At 50.5% G+C, this 14976-nt stretch overlaps 1 protein-coding gene across 1 annotated transcript in view; it reads right to left on the minus strand.

The window, feature by feature from the left end:
- The window catches only part of TOR4A (torsin family 4 member A), a 45523-nt gene extending 30879 nt beyond the window's left edge, over positions 1 to 14644 (minus strand). The window contains exon 1 of the mRNA XM_073640503.1: positions 14494 to 14644. The gene's annotated coding sequence lies outside the window, so the exon portion shown is untranslated. The remainder of the gene's footprint in view (positions 1 to 14493) is intronic.
- Positions 14645 to 14976: the final 332 nt, after the last annotated feature.

Consider the following 14976-nt stretch of genomic DNA (forward strand, 5'->3'; position numbering starts at 1 on the left):
TAGTACACTGCCAGCCATCAAGCCCATAGCACACTGCCAGCCATAGAGCCCATAGCACACTGCCAGCCATAGAGCCCATATCATAGTGCCAGCCATAGAGCCCATAGCACACTGACAGCCATAGAGCCCATAGCACACTGCCAGCCATAGAGCCCATAGCACACTGCCAGCCATAGAGCCCATATCAAAGTGCCGGCCATAAAGCCCATAGCACACTGCCAGCCATAGAGCCCATAGCACACTGACAGCCATAGAGCCCATAGCACACTGCCAGCCATAGAGCCCATATCATAGTGCCAGCCATAGAGCCCATAGCACACTGCCAGCCATAGAGCCCATAGCACACTGACAGCCATAGAGCCCATAGCACACTGCCAGCCATAGAGCCCATAGCACACTGCCAGCCATAGAGCCCATAGCACACTACCAGCCACAGAGCCCATATCATACTGCCAGCCATAGAGCCCATATCATAGTGCCGGCCACAGCGCCCATAGCACACTACCAGCCACAGAGCCCATATCATAGTGCCAGCCATAGAGACCATAGTACACTGCCAGCCATAAAGCCCATAGCACACTGCCAGCCATAGAGCCCATAGCACACTGCCAGCCATAGAGCCCATATCATAGTGCCAGCCATAGAGCCCATATCATAGAGCCTGCCATAGAAACCATAGTACACTGCCAGCCATAGAGCCCATAGCACACTGCCAGCCATAGAGCCCATATCAAAGTGCCAGCCATAGAGCCCATAGCACACTACCAGCCACAGAGACCATATCACACTGCCAGCCATAGAGACCATAGTACACTGCCAGCCATAAAGCCCATAGCACACTGCCAGCCATAGAGCCCATAGCACACTGCCAGCCATAGAGCCCATATCATAGTGCCAGCCATAGAGCCCATATCATAGTGCCAGCCATAGAGCCCATATCATAGTGCCAGCCATAGAGCCCATAGCATACTGCCAGCCATAGAGCCCATAGCACACTGTCAGCCATAGAGCCCATATCATAGTGCCAGCCATAGAGCCCATATCATAGTGCCAGCCAAAGAGCCCATAGCATACTGCCAGCCATAGAGCCCATATCATAGTGCCAGCCATAGAGCCTATAGCATACTGCCAGCCATAGAGCCCATAGCATACTGCCAGCCATAGAGCCCATATCATAGTGCCAGCCATAGAGCCCATATCATAGTGCTGGCCACAGCCCCCATATCATAGTGCTGGCCACAGCCCCCATATCATACTGCCAGCCACAGAGCCCATACTGCCAGCCACAGAGCCCATATCATAGTACTGGTCATAGCCCCCATATCATAGTGCCAGCCACAGAGCCCATATCATAGTTCTGGCCATAGCCCCCATATCATAGTGCTGGCCACAGCCCCCATATCCTAGTGCCAGCCACAGAGCCCATATCATAGTGCTGGCCATAGCCCCCATATCATAGTGCCAGCCACAGAGCCCATATCATAGTGCTGGCCACAGCCCCCATATCATAGTGCCAGCCACAGAGCCCATATCATAGTGCTGGCCACAGCCCCCATATCATAGTGCCAGCCACAGCCCCCATATCATAGTGCTGGCCACAGCCCCCATGTCATAGTGCCAGCCATAGAGACCATATCATAGTGCCAGCCATAGAGACCATATCATAGTGCCAGCCATAGAGACCATATCATAGTGCCAGCCATAGAGCCCATAGCACACTGCCAGCCATAGAGCCCATAGCACACTGCCAGCCATAGAGCCCATATCATACAGCCAGCCATAGAGCCCATAGCACACTGCCAGCCATAGAGCCCATAGCACACTGCCAGCCATAGAGCCCATATCATAGTGCCTGCCATAGAACCCGTAGCACACTGCCAGCCATAGAGCCCATATCATAGTGCCAGCCATAGAGCCCATATCATAGTGCCAGCCAAAGAGCCCATAGCATACTGCCAGCCATAGAGCCCATATCATAGTGCCAGCCATAGAGCCTATAGCATACTGCCAGCCATAGAGCCCATAGCATACTGCCAGCCATAGAGCCCATATCATAGTGCCAGCCATAGAGCCCATATCATAGTGCTGGCCACAGCCCCCATATCATAGTGCTGGCCACAGCCCCCATATCATACTGCCAGCCACAGAGCCCATATCATAGTACTGGCCATAGCCCCCATATCATAGTGCCAGCCACAGAGCCCATATCATAGTTCTGGCCATAGCCCCCATATCATAGTGCTGGCCACAGCCCCCATATCCTAGTGCCAGCCACAGAGCCCATATCATAGTGCTGGCCATAGCCCCCATATCATAGTGCCAGCCACAGAGCCCATATCATAGTGCTGGCCACAGCCCCCATATCATAGTGCCAGCCACAGAGCCCATATCATAGTGCTGGCCACAGCCCCCATATCATAGTGCTGGCCACAGCCCCCATATCATAGTGCCAGCCACAGCCCCCATATCATAGTGCCGGCCACAGCCCCCATGTCATAGTGCTGGCCACAGCCCCCATATCATAGTGCCAGCCATAGAGACCATATCATAGTGCCAGCCATAGAGACCATATCATAGTGCCAGCCATAGAGCCCATAGCACACTGCCAGCCATAGAGCCCATAGCACACTGCCAGCCATAGAGCCCATAGCACACTGCCAGCCATAGAGCCCATAGCACACTGCCAGCCATAGAGCCCATAGCACACTGCCAGCCATAGAGCCCATATCATAGTGCCTGCCATAGAGCCCGTAGCACACTGCCAGCCATAGAGCCCATATCATAGTGCCAGCCATAGAGCCCATATCATAGTGCCAGCCATAGAGCCCATCGTACACTGCCAGCCATAGAGCCCATAGCACACTGCCAGCCATAGAGCCCATATCATACTGCCAGCCATAGAGCCCATAGCATACTGCCAGTCATAGAGCCCATATCATAGTGCCAGCCATAGAGCCCATTTCATCGTGCCAGCTACAGAGCCCATATCATAGTGCCAGCCATAGAGCCTATATCATAGTGCCAGCCACAGAGACCATAGTACACTGCCAGCCATCAAGCCCATAGCACACTCCCAGCCATAGAGCCCATAGCACACTGCCAGCCATAGAGCCCATATCATAGTGCCAGCCATAGAGACCATAGTACACTGCCAGCCTTAGAGCCCATAGCACACTGCCAGCCATAGAGCCCATAGCACACTGCCAGCCGTAGTGCCCATATCATAGTGCCAGCCGTAGAGCCCATATCATAGTGCCAGCCATAGAGCCCATAGCACACTGCCAGCCATAGAGCCTATATCATAGTGTCAGCCATAGAGACCATATCATAGTGCCAGCCATAGAGCCCATAGCACACTGCCAGCCATAGAGCCCATAGCACACTGCCAGCCATAGAGCCCGTAGCACACTGCCAGCCATAGAGCCCGTAGCACACTGCCAGCCATAGAGCCCATATCATAGTGCCAGCCATAGAGCCCATATCATAGTGCCAGCCATAGAGCCCATAGTACACTGCCAGCCATAGAGCCCATAGCACACTGCCAGCCATAGAGCCCATATCATACTGCCAGCCATAGAGCCCATAGCATACTGCCAGTCATAGAGCCCATATCTTCATAATGCCAGCTACAGAGCCCATATCATAGTGCCAGCCATAGAGCCCATAGTACACTGCCAGCCATAGAGCCCATAGCACACTGCCAGCCGTAGTGCCCATATCATAGTGCCAGCCATAGAGACCATATCATAGTGCCAGCCATAGAGCCCATAGCACACTGCCAGCCATAGAGCCCATATCATACAGCCAGCCATAGAGCCCATATCATAGTGCCAGCCATAGAGCCCATAGCACACTGCCAGCCATAGAGCCCATAGCACACTGCCAGCCATAGAGCCCATAGCACACTGCCAGCCATAGAGCCCATAGCACACTGCCAGCCATAGAGCCCATATCATAGTGCCAGCCATAGAGCCCGTAGCACACTGGCAGCCATAGAGCCCATATCATAGTGCCAGCCATAGAGCCCATATCATAGTGCCAGCCATAGAGCCCATAGTATACTGCCAGCCATAGAGCCCATAGCACACTGCCAGCCATAGAGCCCATATCATACTGCCAGCCATAGAGCCCATAGCATACTGCCAGTCATGGAGCCCATATCATAGTGCCAGCCATAGAGCCCATTTCATAGTGCCAGCTACAGAGCCCATATCATAGTGCCAGCCATAGAGCCTATATCATAGTGCCATCCACAGAGACCATAGTACACTGCCAGCCATCAAGCCCATAGCACACTGCCAGCCATAGAGCCCATAGCACACTGCCAGCCATAGAGCCCATATCATAGTGCCAGCCATAGAGCCCATAGCACACTGACAGCCATAGAGCCCATAGCACACTGCCAGCCATAGAGCCCATAGCACACTGCCAGCCATAGAGCCCATATCAAAGTGCCGGCCATAGAGCCCATAGCACACTGCCAGCCATAGAGCCCATAGCACACTGACAGCCATAGAGCCCATAGCACACTGCCAGCCATAGAGCCCATATCATAGTGCCAGCCATAGAGCCCATAGCACACTGCCAGCCATAGAGCCCATAGCACACTGACAGCCATAGAGCCCATAGCACACTGCCAGCCATAGAGCCCATAGCACACTGCCAGCCATAGAGCCCATAGCACACTACCAGCCACAGAGCCCATATCATACTGCCAGCCATAGAGCCCATATCATAGTGCCGGCCACAGCGCCCATAGCACACTACCAGCCACAGAGCCCATATCATAGTGCCAGCCATAGAGACCATAGTACACTGCCAGCCATAAAGCCCATAGCACACTGCCAGCCATAGAGCCCATAGCACACTGCCAGCCATAGAGCCCATATCATAGTGCCAGCCATAGAGCCCATATCATAGAGCCTGCCATAGAAACCATAGTACACTGCCAGCCATAGAGCCCATAGCACACTGCCAGCCATAGAGCCCATATCAAAGTGCCAGCCATAGAGCCCATAGCACACTACCAGCCACAGAGACCATATCACACTGCCAGCCATAGAGACCATAGTACACTGCCAGCCATAAAGCCCATAGCACACTGCCAGCCATAGAGCCCATAGCACACTGCCAGCCATAGAGCCCATATCATAGTGCCAGCCATAGAGCCCATATCATAGTTCCAGCCATAGAGCCCATATCATAGTGCCAGCCATAGAGCCCATAGCATACTGCCAGCCATAGAGCCCATAGCACACTGTCAGCCATAGAGCCCATATCATAGTGCCAGCCATAGAGCCCATATCATAGTGCCAGCCAAAGAGCCCATAGCATACTGCCAGCCATAGAGCCCATATCATAGTGCCAGCCATAGAGCCTATAGCATACTGCCAGCCATAGAGCCCATAGCATACTGCCAGCCATAGAGCCCATATCATAGTGCCAGCCATAGAGCCCATATCATAGTGCTGGCCACAGCCCCCATATCATAGTGCTGGCCACAGCCCCCATATCATACTGCCAGCCACAGAGCCCATACTGCCAGCCACAGAGCCCATATCATAGTACTGGTCATAGCCCCCATATCATAGTGCCAGCCACAGAGCCCATATCATAGTTCTGGCCATAGCCCCCATATCATAGTGCTGGCCACAGCCCCCATATCCTAGTGCCAGCCACAGAGCCCATATCATAGTGCTGGCCATAGCCCCCATATCATAGTGCCAGCCACAGAGCCCATATCATAGTGCTGGCCACAGCCCCCATATCATAGTGCCAGCCACAGAGCCCATATCATAGTGCTGGCCACAGCCCCCATATCATAGTGCCAGCCACAGCCCCCATATCATAGTGCTGGCCACAGCCCCCATGTCATAGTGCCAGCCATAGAGACCATATCATAGTGCCAGCCATAGAGACCATATCATAGTGCCAGCCATAGAGACCATATCATAGTGCCAGCCATAGAGCCCATAGCACACTGCCAGCCATAGAGCCCATAGCACACTGCCAGCCATAGAGCCCATATCATACAGCCAGCCATAGAGCCCATAGCACACTGCCAGCCATAGAGCCCATAGCACACTGCCAGCCATAGAGCCCATATCATAGTGCCTGCCATAGAACCCGTAGCACACTGCCAGCCATAGAGCCCATATCATAGTGCCAGCCATAGAGCCCATATCATAGTGCCAGCCAAAGAGCCCATAGCATACTGCCAGCCATAGAGCCCATATCATAGTGCCAGCCATAGAGCCTATAGCATACTGCCAGCCATAGAGCCCATAGCATACTGCCAGCCATAGAGCCCATATCATAGTGCCAGCCATAGAGCCCATATCATAGTGCTGGCCACAGCCCCCATATCATAGTGCTGGCCACAGCCCCCATATCATACTGCCAGCCACAGAGCCCATATCATAGTACTGGCCATAGCCCCCATATCATAGTGCCAGCCACAGAGCCCATATCATAGTTCTGGCCATAGCCCCCATATCATAGTGCTGGCCACAGCCCCCATATCCTAGTGCCAGCCACAGAGCCCATATCATAGTGCTGGCCATAGCCCCCATATCATAGTGCCAGCCACAGAGCCCATATCATAGTGCTGGCCACAGCCCCCATATCATAGTGCCAGCCACAGAGCCCATATCATAGTGCTGGCCACAGCCCCCATATCATAGTGCTGGCCACAGCCCCCATATCATAGTGCCAGCCACAGCCCCCATATCATAGTGCCGGCCACAGCCCCCATGTCATAGTGCTGGCCACAGCCCCCATATCATAGTGCCAGCCATAGAGACCATATCATAGTGCCAGCCATAGAGACTATATCATAGTGCCAGCCATAGAGCCCATAGCACACTGCCAGCCATAGAGCCCATAGCACACTGCCAGCCATAGAGCCCATAGCACACTGCCAGCCATAGAGCCCATAGCACACTGCCAGCCATAGAGCCCATAGCACACTGCCAGCCATAGAGCCCATATCATAGTGCCTGCCATAGAGCCCGTAGCACACTGCCAGCCATAGAGCCCATATCATAGTGCCAGCCATAGAGCCCATATCATAGTGCCAGCCATAGAGCCCATCGTACACTGCCAGCCATAGAGCCCATAGCACACTGCCAGCCATAGAGCCCATATCATACTGCCAGCCATAGAGCCCATAGCATACTGCCAGTCATAGAGCCCATATCATAGTGCCAGCCATAGAGCCCATTTCATCGTGCCAGCTACAGAGCCCATATCATAGTGCCAGCCATAGAGCCTATATCATAGTGCCAGCCACAGAGACCATAGTACACTGCCAGCCATCAAGCCCATAGCACACTCCCAGCCATAGAGCCCATAGCACACTGCCAGCCATAGAGCCCATATCATAGTGCCAGCCATAGAGACCATAGTACACTGCCAGCCTTAGAGCCCATAGCACACTGCCAGCCATAGAGCCCATAGCACACTGCCAGCCGTAGTGCCCATATCATAGTGCCAGCCGTAGAGCCCATATCATAGTGCCAGCCATAGAGCCCATAGCACACTGCCAGCCATAGAGCCTATATCATAGTGCCAGCCATAGAGCCCATAGTACATTGACAGCCATAGAGCCCATAGCACACTGCCAGCCATAGAGCCCATAGCACACTGCCAGCCGTAGAGCCCATATCATAGTGCCAGCCACAGAGCCCATATCATAGTGCCAGCCATAGAGCCCATAGTACACTGCCAGCCATAGAGCCCATAGCACACTGCCAGCCATAGAGCCCATAGCACACTGCCAGCCATAGAGCCCATATCATAGTGCCAGCCATAGAGACCATAGTACACTGCCAGCCATAGAGCCCATAGCACACTGCCAGCCATAGAGCCCATATCAAAGTGTCGGCCACAGCGCCTATAGCACACTACCAGCCACAGAGCCCATATCATACTGCCAGCCATAGAGCCCATATCATAGTGCCAGCCACAGCGCCCATAGCACACTACCAGCCACAGAGCCCATATCATAGTGCCAGCCATAGAGACCATGGTACACTGCCAGCCATAAAGCCCATAGCACACTGCCAGCGATAGAGCCCATAGCACACTGCCAGCCATAGAGCCCATATCATAGTGCCAGCCATAGAGCTCATATCATAGTGCCAGCCATAGAGCCTATATCATAGTGCCATCCAAAGAGCCTATAGCACACTGCCAGCCATAGAGCCCATAGCACACTGTCAGCCATAGAGCCCATATCAGAGTGCCAGCCATAGAGCCCATATCATAGTGCCAGCCATAGAGCCCATAGCATACTGCCAGCCAGAGAGCCCATAGCACACTGTCAGCCATAGAGCCCATATCATAGTGCCAGCCATAGAGCTCATATCATAGTGCCAGCCATAGAGCCCATATCATAGTGCCATCCAAAGAGCCTATAGCACACTGCCAGCCATAGAGCCCATAGCACACTGCCAGCCACAGCCCCCATATCATAGTGCTGGCCACAGCCCCCATATCATAGTGCCAGCCACAGAGCCCATATCATAGTGCTGGCCATAGCCCCCATATCATAGTGCTGGCCACAGCCCCCATATCATAGTGCCAGCCACAGAGCCCATATCATAGTACTGGCCACAGCCCCCATATCATAGTGCCAGCCACAGCCCCTATATCATAGTGCTGGCCACAGCCCCCATATCATAGTGCTGGCCACAGCCCCCATATCATAGTGCCAGCCACAGAGCCCATATCATAGTTCTGACCATAGCCCCCATATCATAGTGCTGGCCACAGCCCCCATATCATAGTGCCAGCCACAGAGCCCATATCATAGTGCTGGCCATAGCCCCCATATCATAGTGCCAGCCATAGAGCCCATATCATAGTGCTGGCCACAGCCCCCATATCATAGTGCCAGCCACAGAGCCCATATCATAGTGCTGGCCATAGCCCCCATATCATAGTGCCAGCCACAGAGCCCATATCATAGTGCTGGCCATAGCCCCCATATCATAGTGCCAGCCACAGAGCCCATATCATAGTGTCAGCCATAGAGACCATATCATAGTGCTGGCCATAGCCCCCATATCATAGTGCCAGCCACAGAGCCCATATCATAGTGCCAGCCATAGAGCCCATATCATAGTGCTGGCCATATCCCCCATATCATAGTGCCAGCCACAGAGCCCATATCATAGTGCTGGCCACAGCCCCCATATCATAGTGCTGGCCACAGCCCCCATATCATAGTGCCAGCCACAGCCCCCATATCATAGTGCTGGCCACAGCCCCCATATCATAGTGCTGGCCACAGCCCCCATATCATAGTGCTGGCCACAGCCCCCATGTCATAGTGCCAGTCACAGAGCCCATATCATAGTTCTGGCCACAGCCCCCATATCATAGTGCCAGCCACAGAGCCCATATCATAGTGCTGGCCACAGCCCCCATATCATAGTGCGTGCCACAGCCCCCATATCATAGTGCCAGCCACAGAGCCCATATCATAGTGCTGGCCATAGCCCCCATATCATAGTGCCAGCCACAGAGCCCATATCATAGTGCTGGCCATAGCCCCCATATCATAGTGCTGGCCACAGCCCCCATATCATAGTGCCCATATTATAGTGCCAGCCACAGCGGCCATATCATAGTGCCAGTTTAAGAGGTATTTCCATATTATAAATTGATGATATATCGCTAAAATATGCCATCACTGTATAGTCGGTGTGGATGCGGCCTCTGGGACCACCAGCAATGCTGAAGGGGCTGCCTCACTGCTTTAGCACCGTGACCCCTTTATAGTTTTCCCTGTGCAGCGGCGTTCACTAACAGGAGTGCTGGCTGCAGTTCTCTGCATAATGTCAGTGCTGCAGCTTCTGAAAGCCGCATTCCCACTTTCCGTATTTGGTCAGTATTTTACATCAGTATTTGTAAGCCAGGAGTGGATGATAAATACAGAAGTGGTGACGTGTTTCTATTATACTTTTCCTCTGATTGTTCCTCTCCTGGTCTTGGCTTACAAATAGTGATGTAAAATACTGACCAAATACTGGGTGTGAACATGGCCTAAAACTCAACACTGGAAGAGGTCCCTGAAGTCTGATCGCACCGATCATAGCGTGAAGTGAAGGCTTATTCTAGCTACACGGCATCTCTTCATGGAGTCCAGGCCATGGCGCCTATACCACTGCATGCACCTTCTATATTAGCACCCTTCTGTAGCCTATTTGTTGCTGGCTGCAGATTGAGTCATCTGAGAATCCCTCAGTGAGATTGTTCAGACGTGATAGTATAACTTTTGTCGTTCTCGTCTGCTGGTTTATGACCACATGGAAGTGGAGCTGAACTTTGTGCTGAGAGGAGCTCAGAAGAAGGAAGTTATAGACTCTCCATTCCCAAAGACAGTGCAGCACCTAGAAGGGAAACAGTGCAAAATGTTCATCAAACTTAATTGCAAAAGTTACATTTAGCCAAAAATAAACACATGTATGTAAAAAAGAAAGTAACCTCGAAGGTGCCCATGTCTATTAAGGGATAAACTCCAATTGTGCCATTAATTCCATAATTTTTTCTGCACACCATTAAAATGACAGAAAAGAAGTTCTCTGCCCATAGTGTTTTGCTGAGCAGTTATCTTACCACCTTCCTGTGATACATCACTTTTTTGTCCTGGTAAGGAGGAGGAAGGGAGCCTCTGTGACAACCCTCCATCTACAGTGGTGTGGTGTGGTTAACCCCGCCGCTTCCTGCGGTACTGTAACAGCTCACTGGAAGAGGATTGTTGTAAGGATCTCATTATGTGATCAGGGTCGGTGTATGCGCCCATTTGTTGCCGTCAATGCTCTCACCCACAGGAGGCCAGGAGGGCTCTAGATACAGTGACGGACTTGTCCTGGGAGGCTTTGTTCTGCAGACTACTTCACCTTTACACCCTTCTTCCCCTTATCGTTCACTCCACGGTCATGTCCCCTGTCCTTCTCTTTAACATCATATGTGTCCATTTCCATTTACAAAGTGAATACAGGATACATAGATATGAGAACGAGAGATAGAGGAATAGATAGAGTCAGATGGATATGAGATTTCAGAGAATATTTTATATATGTATTTGAGTAGATCTAGAAGGTCACTTCTGTATTACAAGGGAACACACCTGAAAATAACAAGGGAACTTATATTTATGCAAATCCCTAAAATACTAATTACATATCTATAAAAGTAGAGCTTCTCATTGGACGCTGTCACAGCGAGCACAATGGAGAATCATCATGAAAGACCCAACTGTGGCGGCAGCCAGCAACGAGCAAGATAAGATTGTACAGACCTGACTGTACGGATGTTAGATTGTACACAGATCTTAGATTGTACAGATTTTGTGGTACTCTGCAGCAGTAAACATCAGGCTCTTTGCTTCCTCCTGGTTATGTGAATGATTTCTATCGAGCACTGTGTGGCCGGAGATCTGAGGAGGGGAGAATGGCGCATAGATCAGTGCCGGAGCCTGGTTCAACTCCTCGTACCTATCACTAACAGCCTCTCAGCTTGAACCAGACATTAGTAAAGCTGAGATATGGAACGCAGACCTCACCAGTCCCCCAAAAATCACCAGTAATAAGCTTTCCACACTCATACACTCACATTAGTCCAAAAATGAGTTTAAGGAGTTCTTCTAGCACTGCTGACTTTTGCACTGGGAGTTGAGCGGTGCTGATGCCATTGCTTTGCCAGGTGTCTGCCAGGATGTGTGCACCATCAGCAGGTATCGTGCATCTGTCCTAGATGATACCTACTCACCTCCCAATACTGACACGAGCAACGCTGGAGAAATCCTTTATGTGTACCCCGTAATCAGTCCACACAAAAACTTCTTTCCCCCATTGCTCTCACATTGCTCTCTAGCAACAAACTGGTTGAATTCTAGCACTCTGGCATTCGGAGGGTTAACCCTGGGCTATAAATTCTCTTCTTGAGATTTTGGTGTAGATTTAAAACAGCAAGACAACATACACATAACCAAAACAGCACAAAAGCAAAAAGGGTAAATGAAAGAGACCTCTTACTAAACAGAAATGTGAGGGATCTTGCAGTGGAGAACTGCTAAAATTCAGACATGTCTGCAACTCTCCATACACATTAGAAAAAAAGGCATCTAAACCCAGTGGGATCATTGGACCATCTGTGTATTGGGGCCTGTCCCCTAACAGGTAATGTCGGGGGACATAAGGATCCGACGTTTGGTATTCAATCACCTGATCCTTTTGTTCGTCAGGGAGCAGCGCTCAGGGGAGCGTGTAATGGGGGAGTCAGGAGAGAGGACAGCTCTCTAATGTGTATGGCCAGCTTTCGTTGCATCTCCTGGGTCTGACCATTTGTGTCGCCTTATGAGACATATTAAAGGGTCCTACTAGACCCCTCATCTCCTCTTCTTGTCAGATGAGAGGAGGATGGATAACCTACTTGCAATGAAGGAAGGATTGCAGGACCTCATTTTAGTCCTTGTCTTCTTTTCAATAGGAATCTCGTATGCATGTACCAAAGCATATTTTTTACCAAGCTAAACATACCCATGCCAACCATGACGATGAAATATCTATAGTCTTGTCTGACATGAAAGGGTTTATCACTGTTTTATTTTGACTTTAAAAATGAGCTTATAGTGGTTTAGGCATAAAATAAAAGGCAGATACCTACCGGACCCCTGCATTCCTCCCCCCGCTGCCCATGTCCCCCAGTCTTTTTCCTCCTGTCCTGTTTTGGTGGGGAACATCACGAGACCACTGCAGCCTGTCCAAGGCATATGATTGACCTCAGCTGTGACATTCATTCTGAGCCAGAAGAGATCTAAGAGTCTGTCTCTTCCAGCTCTGGAAAGACAATCTCTGGGGCCACTGATTGGCTGCAGCGGTCACATACCATCCCTCTTCAGAAGAGGGGATGGGGGAAAATGACAGGTGATATGGGCAGGGGTCCAACAGGTAAGTGTTCATACTTTTTCATTTGGTCATCTCAGCTCCTCTAGACTGGTGTCTCCAGACTAAAGTAGTTGTCCCCATTCTTGGAGACCGATGGTTGTCCAGACCCAACTAAATGAACAGGGTCATACAACTGCTGTCTAATATTTATGGGTTGCCTTTATATTCTCTATTTTTTTTCATGAAAAGTGGAGTCTTCCATTTAATCACAGCGTCCCAACATAACAACTTCACCACCAAAACACAGAAGAAAGTGAAAACCTGCGGCTGACCCTAAAGACACAGTCAAGGCAGTAATCAGCCAAACCAAATAAAGTTATGCAGGAAAGGGTCAGAGTGGGCGGCGGTGGGCATTCATACTCAATTGTCTCATGAGTCAAGTAGATTAGACTTTTTGGAATTGCAGCATTATTCAGGAAATGGGTCAAGAGGTTTTGTTTTTTTATTTGTAAGTTTACAAATTCAGAGCCCAAAGCAAAATCTGCACCAGGGACCCCAACCATTATATTTCTGCAGTCCTCAGGACCATCAGGCACCAGACTGCAACTTCTGTACCCTGTATACATCAGAACAGGACCTCCACCCTATCCCACCTAATCTTCCCCAATCGCCCGAGCCTTAGCCTTGCTGATCTAAATCGACTGTGCTTTAGGGGACTTTTCCCATCAGAATCTAGTATGTAATCCCCTGCTTGGCAGCCATATTGTCTGACTGAACCTCTCATATTTTTGATGGAAGGATAAGCTGTGTGCACACGTTGCAGATTTGGTGCGGTTTTGTCACCTTTTTTTCTGCCCGGAATTGTGACAAAGCCTGAAGCAAAACCTGATGCCAGCAAAGTGAATGAGAAACCTGAAGTGTCATGCACACCTTGAGTATTTTTGACTTGCAGATTTGGTACCGATTTAATCTGCAGCATGTCAATTCTCTTTTTCTTTTTTGCCTGTGATTTTCACCAATTAAATGCACTGAAAAAACGGAGGGAAAAACGCACCTGCATTTTTCTGCCAAGAGATGCATTAATGGTGCAGAAATTTCTGCATCCAAATACTCAACACGTGCACATACCCACTCGTTATTTCATTTTTTGTCACTCTTTTTCCTGATATTGGTTCTCAAGTCCCTGTTCCTTATTTACCAGCTTAAACTCTTAACGATACATTGACGACCACACAACAGACCACATGCATCCTAAGAACTAACAGCGCATACCGCTCCTCTTATTAATTTCTCTGGTAAGAAAACAACGGTGCGTTGGCTCTGAGCATTTATAATTTTGACAGTCTTGATGATAGAGTTGTGCTCGCTCTGCTTTGCTGCTTGGGTTTCTGCACACAATGTACAGGGTGATAGCTGCCACTATGTGAACTATTTGTATCAGGCGTGAATGAAGAGCGTTGTAGTGCCCACCAGTCAGAGGAGGGGATTCCTACCATCTGTGGCTGGCACAACATGTCCAGGCATACACCACTGTATGACTTAATATAGAACATATTAGTGCATTGTTATATCCTGGCATCACCCAGCTGCTACATACCTGTGCCCACCTCACACCCTCCTGCCCGCCTGGCACTGCTGCTGCGGCTCCTCTCTGCTGGGGCTCATCATGATCTGAGCTCTGGAGACACTGATACCAGCAAGAACGAAGCAAAATTCACCTCCCCCAGACACAGCTCACACTCAACTTCTGCAAATACTGGGAAGAAGCTAGTGAAATCCATCCCAGCCCCCAGGAATGTCCACCTCTCCTGAGGCTATAGACTGGGATTCTTTACTTAGAGAGCGCTTGATCCTCAGGTGTGTGCGTGTAAAGCCAGGCAATTAAAATACTGTGCCCCTTTACTTATTCAAGGATCGTGGTTTTTTAGCACCCCAGTTCCTGAGAGAAGTGGGTGACAAGTGATATGGCTGCTGACTATGTACATTCTCTATACATTTTCAATGGAGCGCGGCCTATTCCTCAATAGATTGTGTAACCGGCTGAGCCTGAACCTTCTCAACCATTACAGTGAAAAGTTAT

This window comes from Phyllobates terribilis, unplaced genomic scaffold (genome assembly GCF_046119375.1).
Source record: "Phyllobates terribilis strain yellow unplaced genomic scaffold, ASM4611937v1 Scaffold_7__3_contigs__length_470593459, whole genome shotgun sequence".
In the NCBI taxonomy this organism is placed as follows: domain Eukaryota; kingdom Metazoa; phylum Chordata; class Amphibia; order Anura; family Dendrobatidae; genus Phyllobates; species Phyllobates terribilis.